The 12908-nt window shown below is 41.7% G+C and overlaps 1 protein-coding gene across 2 annotated transcripts in view; it reads left to right on the top strand.

Moving 5' to 3' along the window:
* The first annotated feature begins 2400 nt into the window (after positions 1–2400).
* The window catches only part of OR6V1 (olfactory receptor family 6 subfamily V member 1), a 30292-nt gene continuing 19784 nt past the window's right edge, over positions 2401–12908 (top strand). The window contains exons 1-2 of one of the 2 annotated variants that reach the window (XR_014520497.1): positions 2401–2546; positions 8901–9078. The gene's annotated coding sequence lies outside the window, so the exon portion shown is untranslated. Of the gene's footprint in view, positions 2547–8900; positions 9079–12908 lie in introns of those variants that run through there. The other variant, XM_083481556.1, reaches the window with a different exon arrangement.

Raw genomic sequence — 12908 nt, 5'->3', positions numbered from 1 at the left:
TCGGCCCTAGCCTCCATAGGTTTCGGACGAGGTGACGTCCCCCAGAGTCCTTTAACGAACTACCCTTCATCATTTGGGGGAGGTGATGGCGTTCCTCCCCCCCAACTCATTTGCATAATAATACCCCTGCCAATGCCTAACCGCCACACGAGCCAGGCTCGCCTGAAAGGAAAGAAAGGGGCGAGCACGGGCTGCCCCGACCTTAAATGTCCCCTAGTAAGCCTGCCCCCACCGCCAGCCGATTGGCTGGCGGAGTGAATAATGAATATTAATGAGACCCGGGAATCCCTGAGTCCCGCGGGGCTGCAGCCAGCCCTGCGAGGATGTAGATGGGGGCGTGAGCCCGCAACCCCCCCTCCTTATGGCTTTACCTACATGAAAAACAATATTTAAAATGCATCCACAGGTGGTATAATGCAAGAGTTTTCCTATATAAATAACTCCTTATTTTTGGATGTGTGGGTATAACAGAGGTACCTATTACCACATACGATGGCTTTGTCCAAATGTTTATTTATTTTGAGGAAAAGGTGTTTCAAGAAAGAAAAATACTTCACAAAATGTATTATTTATCACCAGTTTGATAAATACTTATGATATCCAAATTAAAGAATTAATCATATGTTGACAGCAACAAGCTTAATCGTATCAAGACTTTGGAAAGATTTTAAAGGAACAACAGTTGACAATAGCATTCAAAATTGTGTATCTTAGCAATGGCAAAAAAAAACCTAACACAGGAAGGAAAACTAGTCAAAGGACAACTTAAAACTGATAATATATTCACTGTTTGAATAGATTTTTTTTCCCACTAATAAAAAAGGAAAAAAGCAGAAGAGCTTCAGCAACCTTTATGTGGATTTGGAACTCAAGCCCTCTGAAGAGGTAAACTGACAAATTATGTGGGCTGATCTGCGAGATAAAGCAGGAATTCTTGAAGCTTGAGACAAAACAGAAATGCCTGTAAAGAAGCAAAAAGAATACATTTTTTTACATATATAAATGTTAACAGGGGCAGCTGAGAATTGTAGTCCAAAACATCTGGATGGCATCAGGTTGAGAAGACTGATTTATATATGAAAGTTAAAATATTAAATTAAATGATCAACGCAGACGCCACCCTCAGAGCAACACAACCTAGGAGCTATTTTCACACACTTCTAGTCAGGAACTATTGCTGCTAGAATGCTTCCGAAAAATCAACCTCCCAGCATTTGCCTCCATCACTGGGTCCCATAGAAACAAGTTAGTTGCAAGTGGTACCTCAGGTTAAGAACTTAATTCGTTCTGGAGGTCTGTTCTTAACCTGAAACTGTTTTTCACCCGAAGCACCACTTTAGCTAATGGGGCCTCCTGCTGCTGCCATACAATTTCTGTTCTCATCCTGAAGCAAAGTTCTTAACCCGAGGTACTATTTCTGGGTTAGCGGAGTCTGTAACCTGAAGCGTCTGTAACCCGAGGTACCACTGTAACTTTAAGTTTTATGACTTCCAAGTGCACTTTGTTGTTGTTGTTTAGTCGTGTCCGACTCTTCGTGACCCCATGGACCAGAGCACGCCAGGCCCTCCTGTCTTCCACTGCCTCCCGCAGTTTGGCCAGACTCATGATTGTAGCTTCGAGAACACTGTCCAACCACCAAGTGCACTTAATTATGACTAAAGTTAGCTGTCTTGTAGCTATATAGTTTTTAAATGGCTGTTTGTTTGTTTGTTTTGGTTACTGTGGCAATGGCTGCCCTTGAGTAACACACATTTTGGAAAAGAAAAACAATCTGCATGCCCTTGCCCTTCCCTTTTGTAGGATCTTTCATGTTCCTGCTAATGTTATTTCTTCTGGCAAGCCTGACGAACTAATGTAGGTGTAAGGGCTTGTTTACACCTGCTGCAATCCAGTCCTCCTCCTACCGATATTCCTTGCAAACGTGCAGCATATATTGGTCCATATCAGTGTAACCCATTGCTTTGATGGGCATCCATATTCAGCAAAATATTCATGAATATTGTGCATCCGTTTGTGACAGACAGAGCAGCGAGTCATCATCTAATCATGGCAGGAAGGAGAAATGGCCAGTCCGGAGAAAGTGAGGATGGTAAATTTGACAATGGCCCTACTGGCCGGGCACCAATTCTCTCGGATCCTCAGTAAAGCCATAGCAGCTTGCAGCCTCCCACCTGCCAACTCTGCTCCCCACTCCTTCAGAATCAGTGCTGCAACAATAGCATCCACTCACAAATTGCCAGGGGATGAAATTAACGCTTTGGGCAGGTGGCTCTCTGCATCCGACAGGCAATACATTCACACTTCCTTTCTGTTACTCAGTATGTCCTGTTGACTTCTTCACTTTCAGGTATGGCGGCCAAAAGAATTTGGATAGGCGGCCATTGTTCATTGGGCATCCACCTCCCAAGGCCATGGACTCAGTTTGCCATCAGATGTCCAGATTACATGGTTCAGCTGCAGGGGTATGCGAGGGGAGCAGCTGATGCCACTCTTGCCATCCAAAATCAAGGCATCCAGTCCGCCTGATCTCTTAGTCAGCCAGAAAGGTGAGAATGACCTTGGCCCTAGGAAGGGCATAGACCTCACCTGGGCCATCGTTGCAGAACTGGGCTCTCTTAATGGATTTTACCCCCAAATGACCATCTGCTGGTCCGAACTATTGGAGAGATGTCAGTGGTGGGATATCCCAGCTCCCTCAAAAATCAACAAAGTGAGGTAGAAGGTTAGCCACACAATCGGGTGCAAAGGATAGGCTATAGGTGGAAGGGTGATATGGCATCCAAATAGCACTTATGTTCAGGTCACCTGTCTGATGTCATTGGCAATGATGTGTGGCTCAATGACATCCCTGCTTTCCTCCAGGAAAACCCATGGGTTAGCAGTGAATTGGAGCAAACACAATAAGGTTTCCTGCAGTTTAATGCTTATTCTGATTTATTGCTAAAGAGTGGGTTTTCCAGGGGAAGGCAGTGGGACAAAGGCAGAACCACTCAGGCCCATGTTTTATAGGAAATGTGGTTAAGCCCTTAATCAAACATTTGGTCAATCTCTCTTTCCCATCCTGTCTTCCTCGTATATTGGGGTTAGAACTGAGTGACTGACGTTCTGTAAAAAAAAGAAGAAGAAGATTTCTTTGTGCAAAGAACCCAGAGAACAAATCTTTACCTAGTTCGTGCTTTGATGCAAAAATACAAATACATCTGTTTCTTAAGGCAAAAGAAATCTGAAGTGGTTCAGACTAAGACAATGAACAGAAACAGGAGCGAATGGCGGGAACAGTTACTGACTATGCAGTCACACCAGCTTGTTCCCCAAGCTATATCTTGTGATCAACTAGTACAGTTTATACCAAATCCTGCATTGACAAAATTTGGGACAGTGTACTGGCATACAGTTCTTTCCTGCCATTTAAAATTGAGTGTGATATGCCCGTATAATGTCTCAAAGAATGATTCACCCATGTGATCCATTCATACAACTTACTACAGTGGTACCTCGCGTTAAGTACTTAATTCATTCCGGAGGTCCGTTCTTAACCTGAAACTGTTCTTAACCTGAAGCACCACTTTAGCTAATGGGGCCTCCTGCTGCCGCTGCGCCGCTAGAGCACGATTTCTGTTCTCATCCTGAAGCAAAGTTCTTAACCTGAAGCACTATTTCTGGGTTAGCGGAGTCTGTAACCTGAAGCGTATGTAACCTGAAGCGTATGTAACCTGAGGTACCACTGTAATATAATTCTGCACTTCCAGAACCAAATAGCCACTATCTTTTAGGTTCTAAAAAACAGAGGATCAATTTTATTTTATTTTTTTGTCCCAGTAGTCCAGGATATCCTTACACTCTACAATTCATCTTAAGAGGCAAATCCTGTTATGACTGCAAAAGATCTGTATTCCAGTTCAATATGCTTATAAACTGCAGGCTTCAGATTAACTGCACCCCTCCTAACTCCTTGCTTTTTAACATTCTACCTGATGAAGGGCTCTGGAGAACTTGAAAACTTGCTCACTATATTGTGGCAGTTCAGTTGACCCTGATAAAAGTAATGCCTTATTGTGTGTTTTGGTTCCCGCCAAATGTACTTAACAGCTACTTGTTCTTCTGTAAGTTTCAACTTTTAAGCAGGAAGGGAGTTGAAACATTTCCTTATTGTTGCCTTAACTAAAACAGGATGTAGAATGGATAGCCGCTGCATGCCTTAAACAATATATGGTCTCCAGTTGCAAATCATCTTGCCATGGGTCTGGAGTTGATAATAATGGGTAACAGAATACGCAATGCTTGCACATCCAAATTAGAAGCTTATTTCCCCCTGGGAATTTTTATTAGCCACTGAGAGGGCCAGAGGTATAGCAGCGAAAGAGACGTCACAAAAACTGTTATCAGCTGACTTATTCTTTATCAGTAAACTGCAGATGGCAGCTCTTTTGCGTGGTGGCTTAGGGCCTTTTCAAGCTCCCAAGAACAGGCATGGCCAGCACTGCTATGCTGCAGAATGTGAAGCAAGTAACCTGCTTCAGGCAGAATCATTGGGGGTAGGGAAGATGCATGAAGGCAGGTGCTGAAATCTGAAAGGTGCAAAGACACTTTTGACAGTAGTGCCTCTAGCCAGGAAATGGGGGTACCATTTGGGCTCCATTCTAGGCAGCAATATGTCCTGGGATGGCACTGAGATGGTGCTTCATTGCAAGCAGTTCCTAATGTTACCCAGTCCTGATTCCTCTGCTATAAACAACAAGTGGAAAGGCAATGGACTTTCCACGCTGCAGAAGGTTTAGTGCTATGTCTGCATGTATAGATAGATAATGTCAGATCTTTAGCCAGCTGCAAAACCAAGAACAAGAACACAAGAATTGGGGTCCATTTGAAGGAATACAGGTAAATTGGCCGAATGTATAAGTTTGTTACTTATAAAACAGTAAATGCTCTTAGACAACTTATACCCTTTGAGCAAATATTGCAAGAAAACTCAGTCCTCAAAAGGTTTAGATTCTAGAATTATTCTTGTTCTTGTTATTATACACTACCCACCTTTCATCCTAAATTCCCAGGGGCAGGTTACAACATTAAAAAATGGAACGATGATATAATAGATATATTGTGCTAAATGTTTAGGGTTAGTAAACATTGGGATTCAATTAGAACTTGTATAACTGGGATATGTTATAAGACAGTCTCTATGTGTATTAGAAAGGGAGTTTTGCAAGGGGTGTGAGGTGTTTAATTCGTGTTGATGTGTGAAGACTGTGTGTCAGACCTTGAGAATGTTAACAAGATCCATGTGCATTGGAATGTCTGGACCTACTTCTGAGGATCAGCAATTAGCATGGGAAGAGTTACTTAACCTAGGCAAGTGTCTTGAGTGTGTACCAGTCTTTAATCCTAGTCAATCAACAAGTGTTGATGAAGTCCGGAACTCCTTTTTTCAGTGAGGGCCTGGGGAGATTAACTATTAGTACTGCAAAGCATCAAAAGGACTGGCCATTAAAATGCAACTGAATAAAGAAGGCTTAGTTGTCAGAAACAGCAGAAATCAGGAGAGATGCCTTAGACTGAGTGTTGCACTTCTGTGGGGAACAAGCCCCTCTTGAAATGGCCATGCTGTAGGATCTGGGACTCCCTCCATGCAGGCTGAAGGTGCAAAGATGTGAATAAATCCTATTTCTTAAAGCTATGACAAGTCTCCGTCTCGCCTTCAGGTCTCCAAAGGAGCACAGACCCTGGCTGAGTGCCTGGAACCCCCTGGAATCTCGCTACCTCTCAGCAGAGAGCAGGGGTGGCACCCAACTTTTGTAACAATATATTGGTGGGTGGGAAGGCCAATGAAATCAGCATCTGTCAATATAAGGGGAAACTTGCTGAAGCTAGCCCATAGGTGGCCATAGTCATCAGTTGAAATAGCCAACATTAAATAAATTTGGGCATTTAATTGCTAGAGAAGATGTTCTTACAGCAGTATGTGCTATCGCTTAGTAGGAGAACATGTGATTTGCTTTTGCAAAGGATCCCAGATTCATTCCCAGCCATTTCTTGTAGAAAAGGCCCATTTGATTCAGTCCAGTGGAGAATAATATGTATTCCATCTGAGCAACAAACTGTATTATCTTCCTAAATAAAAGAGTTCAGGTTCAAGAAATACACGTGGTGTTTTTTTTTTAAATACCCTAGGAGGTGATTACTAAAGAAAAGAGGAGGGATAAAACATCAAGGATGCAGTGAATTTTATGTTCTCCAACTCATCCCCCTTTTAGGTAATCACATCCTAGGACATTTCTACACACGAGACTTATATTGATTTTGCATTATATAAGCCGCCAATACAAATGTAAACCTGACGTTGACTGCCAACAGCAGATATTTGATTACTATTCTGAATTCTTTCCTCTATTAAATAAAAAAGAACAAGAGAGACTGAAATGTTTTTCATGGAGACCTGTGCATTTCCCCCCTTAGTAGTTAAGTCCCACTGAATTTTCTGCCAAGTAAGTGTGCATATGATTGCACCTTTCGCCACAATCCAGTGTGCATTCACATGGGAATAATCTCCATGGTACATAGTTTGTATGAACATGCTTATGACTGCACTGTTTGTGTTCCTCTAAACCAGTAGTGGTTCTCAACCTTCCTTTTTTTTAAAAAAAAAAAATTTATTGCGTTTCTTTTCATAGGTTCACAGGTTCATTTACATAGCAACATACAAGAAACAATTTTTATAAATAAAGAAAAATAGAGAAAGAAAAAAGAGTTGAATATGTTTCAAATCATCTTTCAAGAGATTACTTTCTATTAGACCTCCTCACGTCCTCCCAACATTGCATTCTTTAATCTAACAATAACAGCAATTTATTACCTTGTTTCACCGCTTATTGTACCTTTGAATTTATTATGTTACCAATTTCAAAAGTTTGTAATTTGATTTTAGTACCTTTATAATAAACATAATATATTTGTTTCAAATTTGTTTCCTTTTTTTGTCTTAACTTACTTTATCATTTACTTAATCAAGTTGCAGAAGCATAACGTTTCCTAATCGTGCACAATCTTAACATTCAAACAGCTTATAGTATTTTTGCAAATAGTCCTTGAATTTTTTCCAGTCCTCCTCCATTGTTTCTTCGCTCAGATCTCGGATTCTGCCAGTCATTTCTGCCAACTCCATGTAATCCATCAACTGCGTCTGCCAGTCCTCCAGTGTGGGTAAATCTTGTGTCTTCCAATGCTTTGCGATAAGAATTCTTGCTGCTGTGGTTGCATACATAAACAAGGTTCTGTCCTTCTTTAACACCTTCCGGTCCACCATGCCCAGAAGGAAGGCCTCTGGTTTCTTGGGGAAGGTATATTTAAATACCTTTTTCAATTCATTATATATCATTTCCCAGAAGGCCTTTACTTTCGGGCAGGTCCACCAGAGGTGAAAGAATGTCCCTTCTGCCTCCTTACATTTCCAGCATTTGTTATCAGACAGATGGTATATCTTAGCCAACTTGACTGGGGTCATGTACCACCGGTATACCATTTTCATAATGTTCTCTTTCAAGGCACTACATGCCGTAAATTTCATACCGGTGTTCCACAGCCTTTCCCAGTCCTCAGCCATAATGTTATGTCCAACATCCTGTGCCCATTTTATCATAGCAGATTTAACTGTCTCGTCCTGTGTATTCCATTTAAGCAGCAAGTTATACATTCTCGAAAGTACTTTAGTTTTTGGTTCTAATAACTCCGTCTCCAGTTTCGATTTCTCCACCTGGAAACCAACTTTTTTGTCTATTTTAAAGACCTCTTGAATTTGAGCATAATGTAACCAATCTCGCACCTTACTTTTTAGTTTATCTTGGCTTTGTAGCTTCCAATTGTCTCCAACTCTTTCAATTAATTCCCAATATTTTGGCCAGTAGGCCTCCATATTGGGCCTTTTTTTGAGAACCTTGGCTTCCACCGGTGATAGCCACCTTGGGGTCTTACTTTCTAGTAAATCCTTGTACTTCATCCAGACGGCAAAAATTGATTTTCTGACAATATGGTTTTTAAACAATTTATGAACTTTCGCCTTGTCATACCACAAGTATGCATGCCAACCAAAAGCATTGTCAAACCCTTCCAGATCTAGGACATCGGTGTTCTCCAACAAAAACCAATCCTTCAACCAGCAGAAGGCTGCAGCTTCATAATATAACCTTAAGTCCGGCAGGGCAAACCCCCCTCTTTCTTTTGAGTCAGTTAGTATTTTAAATTTTATTCGGGGCTTTTTGCCCTGCCAGACAAACCTAGATATATCCTTCTGCCATTTTCCAAAACATTCCGCTCTGTCCACGACCTGTAGGGTTTGAAACAGAAATAACATTTTCGGCAAAACACACATCTTTATAACTGCGATTCGACCTGACAAGGTAAGTTTCAATCTTGACCAAATATCCAAGTCCTTTTTAATTTCCAACCAACATTTTTCATAATTATCTTTAAATAAATTTAGGTTTTTGGTGGACAAAAATACCCCCAGGTACTTGGTTCTCAACCTTCCTAATGCTGCAACCTTTTAATACAGTTCCTCATGTTGTGGTGATCCCCCAACCATAAAATTATTTTCGTTGCAACTTCATAACTGTAATTTTGCTACTGTTATGAATCGTAATGTAAATATCTGATATGCAGGATATATTTTCATCGTTACAAATTGAACATAATTAAAGCATAGTGATTAATCACAAAAACAATATGTAATTATAAATTGTGAAATATTTATTTCTAATTACAAATAAATGAAATTTCATCTTGAAGCATGGTGTTGCATGGGTAACAGTCTTAATATAACAACAGTAAACTACATTGCTACATTTTGTGACAGTATGCGTAAAAAGCCAACGTCAGTACAAAGGTTGAGATTGCTTCTTTCTCACCAGATCAGAAATTCTCGGGGCAATCTTTGCAAGAGCACAACAAAGATCATCTTCCACAACAAGTCTACTTCTGTATTTAGACTTGATAACCAACAAGCTGGAAAACCCTGTTTCACAAAGATATGTTGTTGGAAATGGAAGGAGGCGCAACACAGTCTCAGACAGAACAGGATATGACTGCATAAAAAAATTCCTTCCAGTAGCACCTTAAAGACCAACTAAGTAGGTCTTTAAGGTGCTACTGGAAGGAATTTTTTTTATTTTGACTGGCAGACCAACACGGCTACCTATCTGTAACAGGATATGACTGCAAACACTTGAATTTTGTAACTGGCATTGTAGAGAAATCAGTTCTCGCTGCATCGCTGTTAATAAGTTCAATGGTCTCCTCTTGTACTGTCTCAGGAACACCTTCAACTTTGACTGTGAATGGGCTTCTGACAAGTGCAAATGGGGTGTCAGGTAGATTTGGAAGTTCAGTGAAATTTTGCCTGCAAGCATGTGCAAGTGTTCTTTCACAGAAATTATCATCGTAATCCTTTTGTCTGTTTCAATGTCATGTTCCTCAAAGAAAGCAGGTACGGTAGGCAACATTTAATTTTATTTCCATCCTTTTTTTTTTTTTGCCAAAGCTGAAGTTTCATTTGGAATGATCGGATCTTTTCAGACAAATCGAGGCATGTTGAATTTGGCCCTTGCAGTGATAAATTTAACTCATTCAAGATGACAAAGATGCACGATTTCTGTTCTCATCCTGAAGCAAAGTTCTTAACCTGAGGTAATATTTCTGGGTTAACGGAGTCTGTAACCTGAAGCATATGTAACCTGAAGCATATGTAACCTGAGGTACCACTGTAGCTGCTTTCGACACAGCAGCTGCTCTCTGCACATTAGCTGTTCTCAGTAGCTGTTCTACACAGTAGCTGTGACGGGTCCGCATAAGTACATTATGGCGCCAATCCTATCACATACACCTGTATTTGTACGTGGTGTGTGTGATGGGGTTGGCACGGTGATGTCCATAGCTGTCAACTTTTCCCTTTTCTTGCAAGGAATCCTATTCGGAATAAGGAAATTCCCTTGCGAGTGGCAGAAGCTGTTGGTGGCAGAGGAGCCCACCCCCCCAAAAGCTTGCTGACCCCTGGTCTTAGGCGACCCCTGTGAAAAGGTCATTTGATCCCCAAAGGGGTCGCAACCCACAGGTGCTCTAAACAATGCCAATACAATCCATGGACAGGGTTTACCCAGAGAAAACTTCCTGATAAATTACACTCAAAAGGAGAATAACAACTTCCGCTGATTTTGAAGCACATCTTGTATTCCTCATGCAGCTGCTCACTCCATACAAAAATGAAAGTTAATTGAGCTGTTCTGCTGCAGGCAACAGTTTCAAATTCTTGCCAATCAATCCTAATTTAATCATGTGCCATCCTGTTGAATGCTTGCATGCCAGCACAGTGGTGAGAGAGATTGCTTTTCCAGAGGCAATTTATGACATAGATGAAATGTGTTTGTCTTTAGGCAACAGTTCCCCACCCCCAAGAAAACTTATCTAATCATTCCCTAAATTTTGTTTGGATTTTGGGCACAGTTCAACTCTCTATATAACCTTCTTATGAAAATAACAGCACATTTATTGGCAAATAGCGGTCAGGTAGGAGGTGATTTTTAACATAAAACCAGTGCAGGGTCGACTTAGATTCCAGATTAAAGGTTCTCCCGTTCTTTCTCCCCTCCAAAATAAAAGCAACCAGTTGTTCTTTTTTAAAACATGTGATGGGACATCACATACAGTTTGGCCCTAAAAGCTCCCAAGGGCCTCAGAATATAAGATACTGACTTTAGCTTTTATAAGTGTGTCCATAATTTATTTTATTTAAATACTGCTAAAATATTTATGCTAGTCATAAAAAATCAGAACTGGTCACCACAATATTGTTGCATGCCACCCCCAATTTCTGAGCAGTACAAGATTCCAGGGAGTTCCAGGTACACTTATTCAATTAGTGTTTCCTTTTGGAAAATGAGACACAGAGGGAGACTGTGGTGTCTTTACTATATATGGTTTACTTACATGTATCTACAACTTGAGCCGGTTCCCAGCATCACATTCCAAGAGGGTCTCTTGCCTTCTCCCATAGCTGCATCCCTGGAGTCAAACAGACATCAGCCATTGCGCTGCACCTCCTGTTTACCTGCTTCTCCACTGCCTACCCTAAGCTTCTAACTCACAACTAGCTTTTAAAACTTGGCTTAATTAAAGGATTAGAAGTGTCTGGCACATATCCCTTTATCATCGTAGTCGTTCTCCTCTGCGCACATTCCAGCCTGTCAATATCCTGCTTAAATTGTGGCGCCCAGAACTGGACACAGTACCCCAGGTGTGGTCTGGCCAAGGCTGAATAGAGCGGTACAATTCCTTCCCTTGATTGGGGACACTACTGTTGATGCAGCCTTGAACGGCAATAGCTTTTAAATAGTATCACACTGTTTTCTCATGTTAAGCTTGTGTTCTGCTAAAATCCTTAGATCTGTTTCACATGCTGAGTCTTAGTAATCACAGCGTTCTTTTCTAAGTGTTCACAGACTGATTGTTGAATTATCTGTTCTATGACCTTTCCTGGTATTGATGTCAAGCTCACCAGTTAGTAGATACCTGAGTCTTATTTTCCCCCTTTTTGAAGTTGGGGGCAGCATTTGCCGGCCTCCAGTCTGCGAGGATCTCACCTGTTCTCCAAGAATTCTCAAAGATCATAAACAGAGGCTCTGAGACTACACCCGCAAGCTCCTTTAGTACCCTTGGGTGCAGCTCATCAGGTCTTGGAGAGTTGAATTCATTTAAAGTAGCTAAGTGTTCCCTTAGGGACGTGGGTGGCGCTGTGGGTTAAACCACAGAGCCTAGGACTTGCTGATCAGAAGGTTGGCGGTTCGAATCCCCGTGATGGGGTGAGCTCCTGATGCTCGGTCCTTGCTCCTGCCAACCTAGCAGTTCGAAAGCACGTCAAAGTGCAAGTAGATAAATAGGTACCGCTCCAGCGGGAAGGTAAATGGCGTTTCCGTGCACTGCTCTGGTTCGCCAGAAGTGGCTTAGTCATGCTGGCCACATGACCCGGAAGCTGTACGCCGGCTCCCGTGGCCAGTAAAGAAAGATGAGCGCCGCAATCCCAGAGTCAGCCACAACTGGACCTAATGGTCAGGGGTCCCTTTACCTTTAAGTGTTCCCTTACTACCTGTTTTCTTATCTTGGGTGAAGACGGGGCAAAGTAGGTGTTGAGCAGTTCTGATTTTTCTTTGTCACCCAATAGCATTTCTTAGTCTTCTCCCTGTCAAGGACCTAATACTTGCTTGTTCATCCTCTTGCTTTGACCTCTCTTGCAAGCCTGAGCTCATTCTGACCTTTGGCCCATCTGATCTTCTCCCTGTAACTGTTGGCTACTTATGTATACTCTTCCTTCGGGTTTCCCCCTTTCTTCCATTTCTTATACATGCCCATCTTAAATCTCAGCTCATCTGTAAGCTCCTTATGCAGCCACACCAGTTTCCATAGATGCCTCCCACTTTTATTTCTTGGTGAGGTTCCACGTTGAACTGTTGATAACACGCACCTGTGCCATTATTCGGCCCTGTTCACCTCTGAAACAGGACAAGCATGCTTTCTTAGTTATTGACCTGTAGCCAAGGCTGTCTTGCCATTTTTCTGTTTCTGATATTACAGAGCTGTGCTGCCACCCAGTGGATGTTTCCTATGACATCCTCCTCCTCATCATTTACCTAATACTAAACTTGATAGTCCTATGCCTATCAAATGCAGTCAAATGGGGCCACCTTACAAGCAAGAAAGGTAGGGAGTTGCATATATTTAAGGGACACCCAGGTATGTAGAAAAGTATTAGCTTGTAAATGTAAAAAAATAATAATGGAGCAGTGGACCCAAACAGCTTGTGGAGGACTGAGAATGTGCATTACCCTCATGCAATGCTGCGAACAGCTAAACATCAACTGAAGAACTTT

Source organism: Podarcis liolepis (genome assembly GCF_965112155.1).
Source record: "Podarcis liolepis genome assembly, chromosome: 17".
NCBI classification, from domain to species: Eukaryota; Metazoa; Chordata; class Lepidosauria; order Squamata; family Lacertidae; genus Podarcis; species Podarcis liolepis.
The sequence above is the reverse complement of the archived record's forward strand: the minus strand, read 5'-3'. Positions and strand labels throughout refer to the sequence as shown.